Source organism: Dendrobates tinctorius, unplaced genomic scaffold (assembly GCF_039654945.1).
Source record: "Dendrobates tinctorius isolate UK_male_01 unplaced genomic scaffold, ASM3965494v1 ptg000219l, whole genome shotgun sequence".
Taxonomy (NCBI): Eukaryota; Metazoa; Chordata; class Amphibia; order Anura; family Dendrobatidae; genus Dendrobates; species Dendrobates tinctorius.
In genome coordinates this window covers 4,570,293-4,582,322 of record NW_027361886.1, presented here as the reverse complement: position 1 = coordinate 4,582,322, position 12,030 = coordinate 4,570,293, and the positions used below count along the sequence as shown (strand labels likewise).

General features: G+C 42.0%; 1 protein-coding gene across 2 annotated transcripts in view; it reads right to left on the bottom strand.

Moving 5' to 3' along the window:
* The window catches only part of NCAN (neurocan), a 491,928-nt gene that overhangs the window by 128,194 nt on the left and 351,704 nt on the right, over window positions 1-12,030 (bottom strand). The window lies entirely within an intron of this gene.

Here is a 12,030-nt window from a genome sequence, read left to right as displayed (position 1 = left end):
GGGGGCGACACAAGTGCACTGATGCCCAGCCACTGCTCGATGAATCTGCTGGTACATTGACCCAGACCACTACATTCCCCTCGCACGCTACACGACCTGAATCTGACCCTGATGAAACTCAGGTTACCCTTCACATATACAGTTCCATCTTACACGGTGACAAAGAGGAAGCTGCAGATGGCCCACCCGCCATCAGACACACCACCGTACTATCATGGGCCCTGTGCCAGTGCCGCCGCCAACGAGTGGGCCCCCCCTGCTTGCCCAGGATCACAGCACTTGCAAAGTTGAAATACTGTGCAGTGAGATGGAAGATGGGGACGACGAGGAATCCAGAGAAGTACAGGGATTCCCTAGCGAGGAGACTTATTTGATTGTTTTCAATGTTGGGACAGCAATTTTTGGGGAGCACTATACTCTGGAGAATGATAGATGGGGCCCACCATACACTGGAACATTCCAAAGGTGGACATCAGACACTGGAGCAGCATTTACAGGGCCCATTATACACTAGAGCATTAGAAATGGGGCCCATTATGTTTGGAGCATTATTTGGGCCCATAAGACAGTGGAGCTTCATCCATGGGGACCAACATATACTGTAGCATTATGTGGAGCTCATCATATACTGTTTCAAACATTATATGGGACCAATGATTCTGTATGGAGAAATAGATGGGCCTCGTCATGAGATGTAAAAAGTGAAGTATTTTTCATTGTACTATACCGCTATTTCTCTGCCGTATCGGAGCATGATGAGTTGTGGTATGTGTTAAAGGGGCGCTCTTTCGCCCAGGGCACATGAAAACCTGCAGCCAGCCCTCCCCCCCCACAACTTTAGCCAAATAACCCCCATTTTTCAGTGCGTAACTTGTATTATGAAGTTAATTAAGGTTGACAAGCTTAAGTAAGAAGAATTGATGCTTTTGGCATTCAAATGGGCACTGTAGTTGTGTTTCCTGTCCTCCTCTCACTGCCGACTTTTATTCCCCATTGACTTACATTGGGTTTCGTGTTTCGGGACGACCCCGACTTTTCCCTATAATCAGACGATCTTGCTCGACCCGACTTTTGGAAAAGTCGGGTTTCACGAAACGAAATGCGACCCTAAAAAACCAAAAGTCGCTCAACTCTATCCACTTGAACTGTCTTTGAACTATTTTTTTGAGTGAAAATGGCCTAAATTGTCCAAAAGGATATAATTGTGTTATATACAAGATTATTTATAAAACATGTTATTTTAAATTACTGAGTGTGCATTATCGTGTTTGGTATATGGCAGGATGCTATAGTGTAACACACTTTGCAGACTAAAATTTAAGGATAAATGATGAGGATTAGGGTAAAGGTACAATGTGTAGCTAATAATGACGTTCATTATTGCAAATGTAATGTTCAGCAGCCTGATAAAAATGAAGATATTACATTTCAACCTATGAATTTTTTTTTTTTGCTTCTATTTCTTTGCAGCAGTTTTTGGCACTAAAACAGTTAAATACAATAATTAATGGGTTACTGCTTTCTGCCATTCTTTGCTTTGTTACCAAGAACAAATTTGTTTTAGGCTAGAGGCTGCGGGAAGATGTGTAGAGAGCAGCAAGAAGAAAGGACAATAAGAAAGTACAGAGCATTTGTGACAAGGACAGTGATAAATGGGACTCTGAGCAGGAGGGAGAGAATGGGAGCTGAATATAGGAAGGAGACAAAGGTGGAGAGGACATTAGATAGTGAAATATCGAGAAAAATAAACTATTGGGAAAGGAAAGAAACAATAATGGAGGCGAAATGATAAAGATGCAAACTTGGATGGATTTTGGATGAAACTATGGTTGATAGAAGCCATGAAATGGTCATTCGAGATACAGGAATACAGGTGCTTCTCACAAAATTAGAATATCATCAAAAAGTTAATTTATTTCAGTTCTTCAATACAAAAAGTGAAACTCATATATTATATAGAGTCATTACAGACAGAAGAATCTATTTCAAGTGTTTATTTCTGTTAATGTTGATGGCATGGCATGGAGGCAGTCAGCCTGTGGCACTGCTGAGGTGTTATGGAAGCCCTGGTTGCTTTGATAGCAGCCTTCAGCTCGTCTGCATTGTGGGTCTGGTGCCTCTCATCTTCCTCTTGACAATACCCCATAGATTCTCTATGGGGTTAAGGTCAGGCGAGTTTGCTGGCCAATCAAGCACAGTGATACTGTTTTTTTTAAACCAGGTATTGGTATTTTTGGCAGGGTGGACAGGTGTCAAGTCCTGGCTGGAGAATTAAATTTCCATCTCCAAAAAGCTTATCGGCAGAGGGAAGCATGAAATGCTCTAAAATTTCCAGTTAGACAGCCGCGCTAACTTTGGTCTTGATAAAACACAGAGGATCTACACCAGCAGTTGACATGGCTCCCCAAACTATCACTGATTGTGGAAACTTAATACTAGACCTCAAGCAGCTTGGATTTTGTCCCTCTCTGCTCTTTCTCCAGACTCTGGGACCTTGATTTCCAAATGAAATGTAATATTTACTTTCATCTGAAACCAACACCTTGGACCACTGAGCAACAGTCCAGTTCTTTTTCTCCTTGGCCCAGGTAAGACGCTTCTGGTGTTATCTATTGTTCATGAGTGGCTTGACACAAGGAATGCGACACTTGTAGCCCATGTCCTGGATACGTCTGTGGGGTGGCTCTTGAAGCAATGACTCCAGCAGCTGTCCACTCCTTGTGAATCTCCCCCAAATTTTTTAATGGCCTTTTCTTACCAATTCTTTCAAGGTTGCGGTTATCCCGGTTGCTTGTGCACCTTTTTCTACCACTATTTTTCTTTCCACTCAACTTTCCATTAATATGCTTGGATACAGCACTCTGTGAACAGTCAGCTTCTTTAGCAATGACCTTTTGTGGCTTACCCTCCTGTAAGTGGAGTGTGTCAATGACTGCCTTCTGGGCATCTGTCAAGTAAGGAATTTTTCCCATGATTGTGGAGGATACTGAAACAGACTAAGGGACCTTTTTAAATGCTTAGGAAGGCTTTGCAGGTGTTTTTTGCTAATTATTTTAATTATTCTAATTTACTGAGATAAAGACTTTTGGGTTTTCATTGGCTGTAAGACATAATCATCAACATTAACAAAAATAAACACTTGAAATAGATCACTCTGTTTGTAATGACTCTATATAATGAGTTTCACTTTTAGTATTGAAGAACTGAAATAAATTAACTTTTTGATGATATTCTAATTTTGTGAAAACCATTTGTATGTGTCCTCCAATGTAAAATATAAAGGTACTCGAAACAGTACAAGACGTCACATTCCTTTAGTTTATTTTACAGAATTTTACAGTATGTAACATAACTTTCATGTGGAATCCAATCCAACATTTTCAGCTATGGGCAGAGATAGCTGGGCTCTTAAGGCCCCGTTACATTTAGCGATGCACCAGCGATCCCGACCATGATATGACCCGGTCAGGATCGCTGGTGCATCGCTAAATGGTCGCTAGTGAGCTGCCAAACAGGCAGATCTCACTAGCGATGCAGCAGCGGTCAACGGTCGTACTCACCTGTCAGACGCCGCGAGTGTGACTGTCTTCCGCCTGCGTCCATGGCTCGCTAGTGATATCCCTGCTGTGTCACAAAATCGGTGACGCTTTAGCGATATTGCTAGCGATATCGCTATGTGTAACAGGCCCTTTAGACTGCAGCCACCAAGATAGCTACACCTTTAAAGGGCTCAATTAAGGTATTAGGTGTTATAGAGGGGGTGGCACACTCAGTATCCCCTCCAGGAGCCTGGGGAGAAAGTGGAAAGCAACTACAGTGTAGTTGATCACATTCATCTGCATACAGTGGAAGAATCCTGGCTGTTATTCCTTAAAGGGAACCTGTCACCTATTTTTGCCGCTATAAGATGTGGCCACTGCCTTTCAGGGCTTATCTACAGCATTCTATAATGCTGTAGATAAGCCCCCAACTCGACCTGAAAATTAAGAAAAATAACTTTTATTATACTCACCCAGGGGACGGTCCGATGCGGTCCGGTCCGATGGATGTTGCAGGTCCGGATCCGGCGCCTCACACCTTCATTCGATGTCCTCCTGCTTGCTTTGTTACGCATTCCGGCGCAGGCGTACTTCTTTGCCCTGGTGAGGGCAGAACAAAGTATTGCAGTGCACAGGCTCCAGGAAAGGTCAGAGAGGCCCAGCGCCTGCGCACTGTAGTACTTGCAGGAGCGCGATTCAAAGAATGCAGAAGGACGACATCGCATGAAGATGGGAGGCGCCGGACCCGGACCTGCAACACCCATCAGACCAGACTGCATCGGACCATCCCCCCCTTCCCCCCGGGTGAGTATAATAAATATTATTTTTCTTACATTACAGGTTGGACCGGGGGCTTATCTACAGTATTATAGAATGCTGTAGATAAGTCCTGAAAGGCCATGGTTGCATCTTATAGCAGCAAAAAGAGGTGACAGGTTCCCTTTAATGGGGTTTTCGCACTAACAAAGTTATTTTAATCGACATTTTAGTCAATAGATCTTTGAATTATAATACAGTGGGTATGGAATGTATTCAGACCCCTTTAAATTTTTCACTCTTTGTTTCATTGCAGTCATTTGGTAAATTCAAAAAAGTTCATTTTTTTCTCATTAATGTACACTCTGCACCCCATCTTGACTGAAAAAAACCCAGAAATGTAGAAGCTTTTGCAAATTTATTAAAAAAGAAAAACTGAAATATCGGACTACAGTATGTCCCAGTACGGTCAGACATAGCCATTACAAATTACACAGCACACAGCAGGGGGCACATGTATATGATTATCTCAGCCTAGGAACATTTTATTTAAATACATCCAATTGTGGCAATTATTATTATTCCAAAATCTATTGATTAAAATGTACTTTAGAAAAAACCCTTTAAGGGTCGCAGAACCTTTAGCCACAATGGCTGTAGCATTTTTCACATGAAATGTATGGCCTAAAAGGTAAAGCTATAGCGGATCACTGAGGTTCATTTCTCAATCTATGGCCCTCTGCAGCCTTGTCTGTTTCTCACTCCAAAAGCAACAATTGTCTACTGAAAATCCAATATGTAATATATGAAAGGGCAATGTTCAGTTTCTCTTAGTCCGGGATCACACATGCGAGTCTCGCATGTTAATACCCGGCTTTGCCGCCTGCACTCGGATTGGCGCGTGCGGCCACATAGCAATACATGTCGCATGCTCTTGTTCCGAGTGTCGGTGGCAGTGCCGGGTATTAACATGCGAGGCTCAGCTGTGTTTCTCGCATGTGCGATCCCGGCTTTAAGATTGCACGTTTCCAAGAAGGCCACCAATAGGCACATCCCTTCTCTACCTATAGGTAAATCTGGCTGAAATGAGTACTGACATTAACATGTTAACACACTAGGCACTGGTACATCATGTAGGTAACATTGGGTAACAGAAGAGGACATTGCTGGAGTAATGCCCAATACTAATTACATATGGGTTAATAGTCATATTAGTATATACTCTCGGAATAAATTGGTTGCCTAGCACAATGGTATGAGACTCCTCATATTATATCTGGCAACCTAAAAGTAATAATTTTGCATATGATTGTTGTGCCTGCTCGCAATATTTGGCATTACTTCCTAAGTTTGGGAGTAATGTCTTTGTCTAATTTATTCACAGCTCTGCAGCAGGAAGGAGTGGGCATTCGGCTTAGTCATTACATGGAGAGTGTGTCGTAGTGTAATCTGCCACATCTGTCATATCAGGCTGCGTTGTAAATCTCTCTACTAATAGTCAACTAACTGAAGCAACTGCCATAAATGTCAAGACTTGGGGGGGGGCGAGGTCGTTATTTGGGGAATATTTACAGACACTATACGACCCTTATTAAGTTTACGGTTGTCTTGGAATAGGCTCGCTGGGCCTCATTAACAGAAAACCGCTGCAATGTTTTTGCTTCTTGATTGGTAGAGAATAGCTATGGTTGCTATGGAAACATTGTCACCTGAACATATGGATTCATGTGTAGTATCCATGTATAAGTGCTAAATGCATTTATTGCTAGGGAGATGAATGCTGTATTAGAAGGTTAATTGGGTTACGGAATTGAGGGCTATTTTTTATTTAACTAATCTTAATTATTTTATTGGACCTTATGACTAATCCCTATAAGAACATCTAATAAAAAAGCTACAAAAATATCTTCAAGCATATTGAACTAATATATATTACAAAGTATCATCCTTTCATGCGATATATTACTAATATTACCCTGGATAGAGGAAAGCAAGCTTTACTACAAGACCAATATTTCTAATGATACCCATGGCCTGCTGGGGTAAGTGACGTAGTCTGCAACTTTGTGCTCCATCACAACTCTTAACAGTATGGATGTCTTGAGAACACCGACTCTGTTAACAATGTAGCAGACAAGGTGGCCCAAGACCAGACAGGCCCTTCTGACATTTGCCAGAATTGCCAGATGACCAGTCCAGCCCTGCCTTGGATGTATACTCTGTATGATTGGCCATGAAACTGTTTGTCATTTGTGTATTACTCTGGTTAATCAGTGATATTACAAGAATGGAAGAATGGTAGTCATGGTGCAGGAGGCATAATTAATGGATTCAACAAAACAATGCTCTGCCTTCAATTTTGTGCAACAAATAGATGCTGACAATTCTGTAAGAGAAAGTATATGATAAGCAGTTTTTTTGAGTGTTGTAGGAACAAAGCTTGTCATACAGGAAAATACTTTCAATGGTGCAAGTGCCCACTGTACATTACCAGCACATGTGGAGGGCACATATTCATGCTTATAATTCATATTTCCCTTTTTACTCTCTACTAGTGATGAGCGAAAGTACTTGGATAACATTTTATCTGAGGATGCTTGGGTGTTTTCCGAGTATCTTGGGCATGCTGGTATATTATGTTAGAGTCCCTGCAGCTGCATGATTTGCGGCTGTTAGACAGCCTGAACACATGTATTCCATGTTATCCAGTTCAAATTACTAATACTGACCTACAAGGCCATCTATAACCTGTCTCCCCCATATGTCTCTGAACTAATCTCCCGATACCTTCCCTCACGTAATCTCTGATCCTCCCAAGACCTCCTTCTCTCCTCCACACATTCGCTCCTCACCCAACCGCCTCCAAGACTTCTCCCGAATAGCCCCCCATCATCTGGAATTCTTTGCCCCAACATGTCCGACTATCAACCACATTCGGATCCATCAGACTGAACCTGAAAACCCACCTCTTCAAGAAAGCCTACTGCCTGCAATGACCCCACTACCTCCTCACCACTACGGGAGATATCACCTCAACCAACACCGGAACTGCTGCAACCCCCCAACCTATTGTCTCCTTCCCCACCATCCTGTAGCATGTAAGCCCGAAAGGGCAGGGTCCTCTCCTCTCTGTATCAGTCTGTCATTGTAAGTTTGTTTACTGTAAGTGATATCTGTAATTTGTATGTAACCCCTTCTTATGTACAGCACCATGGAATCAATGGTGCTATATAAATAAATAATAATAATAATAATAATGTAAGGATTGCCTGTTTGTTTGGGAATCCCCACATGGGTTGTTGCTGTCTAACAACAGCAAATTATGCAGCCGCAGGGACTCCAACAGAATTTACGAGCACGCCCAAGATGCTTGGATAACACCCGAGCGTGCACGGATAAGACGTAATCCGGATTTGTTCGCTCATTGTTACTCTCTACCCCTAAACTTGCACAGTTCTCAAAGTAAGGCCATCTGGCCACTTTACTACCTGTCAGCTCCACCAAGTCCTGCAGCTAAATCCATAACTTCATTTCTCACCTGTTGTATGTACACTTCTAACGTTTACTTTGAAGATGAAACGGTTGTCCTAACAAGCCAACCACCTTTTGCATGATGGAAAGCTAAATTGTCATCATAAAAAAAACCACCTGGGGCGCAGACAACAGTCTCGCCCGCTGTCATGAGTAAGACTGCTTAGTGCAGTCGAAACGTGTAGACTGGGTCTTGTTGACCTGAAAATTTTCTTTTGTACGCACTATATTTTCTTTTGAAAAATAAAAATAAAAATGTGTCAGTACAGGGGTAGCACTGCTGCAGCAAGGCATGCCCTATGAAAGCTGGAGGAGTGTCTGCTCCAGTAAGGGGGAAATAGGAGAGCAGGGCAGGCCAGACAGGTGCTGATAGTGGGGGACTCAATTATTAGGGGAACAGATAGGGCAATCTGTCACAAAGACAGGGATCATCGAACAGTGTGCTGCCTACCTGGCGCTCAAGTCTGACACATCGCTGATTGGGTTGACAGATTACTGGGAGGGGCTGGTGAGGATCCAGCGGTCATGGTAGGTACACATTGGCACAAATGACAAAGTTAGAGGCAGGTGGAAGGTCCTTAAAGATGATTTAATCGAATTAGGCTGCAAGCTTAAAGCAAGGACCTCCGAGGTGGTATTTTCGGAAATACTTCCTGTACCACGTGCCACAACAGAGAGGCAATGCGAGATTAGGGAGGCTAATAAGTGGCTCAGGAGTTGGTGTTGGAAGGAGGGTTTTGGGTTCCTGGAGAACTGGGCTGACTTCTCAGTTGGCGGCAGGTTCTATGCTAGGGATGGGCTGCACCTCAATGGGGAGGGTGCAGCTGTGCTGGGGGAGAAAATGGCTAGAAGGTTGGAGGAGTGTTTAAACTAGGGACTGGGGGGAGGGTATTCTTTTTATAGGAGGGGAAGACAGTGCAGATAGAGACCTGGGCACAAATAATGAAATTGGGGGTGGGGGTGGCATGGGGGTGGGGTTAGAACAGTTAATAATTTAAGAAAGAATAGAGGTACAGAGAGATACATAAAGTGCATGTATACCAATGCCAGAAGCCTCGCCAACAAAATGGAGGAATTAGAATTAATTTTGTTGGAACATAATTATGACATGGTGGGGATATCTGAGACATGGCTGGACGAGAGCCATGACTGGGCGGTTAATTTACAGGGCTATAGTCTGTTCAGATGTGTTTATATGTAAAATCATCCTTAAAACCCATCCAGCGTGATAATATATATGAATCTAATGAAAATGTAGAGTCCCTGTGGGTGGAGATAAGGGGAGGGGGAAAAATAATAAATTACTGATAGGGGTTTGTTATAAGTCTCCAAAAATAATGTAAGCAACAGAGAATATCCTCATAAAGCAAATAGATGAAGCAGCGACTCAAGGAGAAGTCATTATTATGGGGGACTTCAACTACCCTGAAATACATTGGGGAACATAAACCTGCAGTTCCAGCAAAGGTAATAGGCTTTTGACAGCTATGAGAGACAATTACCTTTCACAACTGGTGGAGGACCCAACAAGAGGGGGGGCACTGCTAGACCTAATATTAACCAACAGGCCAGACCGCATATCAAAAATAAGGGTTGAGGGTCACTTGGGTAATAGTGATCACAAAATAATAAGTTTTCATGTATCCTTTAATAAGATGTGTAGTAGAGGGGTTACAAGGACACTAAACTTCAGGAAAGCAAATTTTCAACGGAAGAGAGATGATATTGGTGCAATTAACTGGGATGATATCCTGAGACATAAAAATACACAAAGAAAATGGGAGACGTTTATTAGCATCCTGAATAGGACCTGTGCACAATATATACCGTATGGGAATAAACATGCTAGAAATAGGAGAAAACCACTATGGCTAAATAGAGCTGTAAGGGTCGCAATTAGTGACAAAAAGAAAGCATTAAGAGAATTAAAGCAAGTATGTAGTGATGAGGCATTAAATAAATACAGAAAATTAAATAAATTCTGTAAAAAGCAAATCAAGACAGCAAAGATTGAGACAGAGACTTACTGCCAGACAAAGTAAAAATAATCCCAAAATATTCTTTAACTACATAAATAGTAAGTAACGAAAAAATGATAGTGTTGGCCCCCTTAAAAATAGTCTGGGTGAAATGGTGGATGAGGATGAGGAAAAAGCCAATATGCTAAATGACTTTTTTTCAACAGTATTTACACAAGAAAATCTCATGACGGATAACATGATCAGGGATAAAAATTCTCCATTAAATGTCACATGCTTAACCCAGCAGGAAGTACGGCGGTGTCTAAAAATCACAAAAATTGACAAATCCCGGGCCCAGATGGGATACACCCCCGAGTACTGCAGGAATTAAGTACAGTCATAGATAGACCATTATTTTTAATCTTTAAAGATTCCATATTAACATGGTCCGTACCACAGGACTGGCGTATGGCAAATGTGGTGCCAATATTCAAAAAGGGGACAAAAACTGAACTTGGAAATTATAGGCCAGTAAGTTTTACCTCAACTGTGGGTAAAATCCTGGAGGGTTTTCTAAGAGATACTATACTGGAGTATCTGGAGAAGAATAACCTCATGACCCATTATCAACATGGGTTTACGAGGGACCGTTCCTGTCAGACTAATCTGATAAGCTTTAATGAAGAGGTAAGTTCCAGACTGGACCAAGGGAAAGCAGTGGACGTGGTGTACATGGACTTTTCAAAAGCTTTCGATACAGTGCCACACAAAAGGTTGATACATAAAATGAGAACAAAGGGGATAGGGGAAAATATGTGTAAGTGGGTTAAGAGCTGGCTCAGGGATAGGAAACAAAGGGTGGTTATTATTGGAGCACAGTCAGATTGGGTCACGGTTAGCAGTGGGGTACCACAGGGGTCTGTATTGGGCCAGCTTTTTTTTAACATATTTATTAATGACTTTGTAGGGGCATTGAGAGTAGAATTTCAATATTTGCAGATGACACTAAACTCTGCAGGGTAATTAATACAGAGGAGGACAATTTTATATTACAGGAGGATTTATGTAAACTAGAAGCTTGGGCTGATAAATGGCAAATGAACTTTAATGGGGATAAATGTAAGGTCATGCACTTGGGTAGAACAAACAAGATGTATAATTATGTGCTTAACTGTAAAACACTGGGCAAAACAGTCACTGAAAAAGACCTGGGTGTATGGGTGGACGACAAACTCACATTTAGTGGCCAGTGTCAGGCAGCTGCTGCAAAGTCAAATAAAATAATGGGATGCATTAAAAGAGGCATAGATGCTCATGAGGAGAACATAATTTTACCTCTATATAAGTCACTAGTGCGACCACACTTAGAATACTGTGTACAGTTCTGGTCTCCGGTGTATAAGAAAGACATAGCTGAACTGGAGCGGGTGCAGAGAAGAGCGACCAAGGTTATTAGGGAACTAGGGAGTCTGCAATACCAAGACAGGTTATTACACTTGGGGTTATTTAGTTTGGAAAATCGAAGGCTTCGGGGTGATCTTATTACAATGTATAAATATATGCGGGGACACTACAAAGACCTTTCTAACGATCTTTTTACTCATAGACCTGTGACGGGGACAAGGGGGCATCCTCTATGTCTGGAGGAAAGAAGGTATAAGCATACTCACAGATGCGGATTCTTTACTGTAAGACCAGTGAGACTATGGAACTCTCTGCCATATGATATTGTAATGAGTGATTCCCTACTAAAATTTAAGAAGGGTCTGGATGCCTTTCTTGAAAAGTATAGTATTACAGGTTATATACACTAGTTTCCTTAATATTGCGTTGATCCAGGGAGCTAGTCTGATTGCCGTATGTGGAGTTGGGAAGGAATTTTTTTGCCCAATGTGAAGCTTACTGTTTGCCACATGGTTTTTTTTTGCCTTCTTCTGGATCAACATGTTAGGGCAAGTTAGGATAGGATATGGGTTGAACTAGATGGACTTAAAGTCTTCCTTCAACCTTAATAACTATGTTACTATGCTACTATGTAAATCCAGTCCTGTTGAGCCGGACTCCAATTTTTTTCTATTGTCCTCCTGGACCAACGCTATTCCATCAATGTTAATTGGCTGCAGTCTTAATAATTCCACTGTGACTGAATAATGAAGGCTGCAGCTGATCAGTGGCTGATGATTAGCTGCAGCAGTCACATGATAATGTCAAGGGACTGCTGGATTACACAGCACTGACAAGCA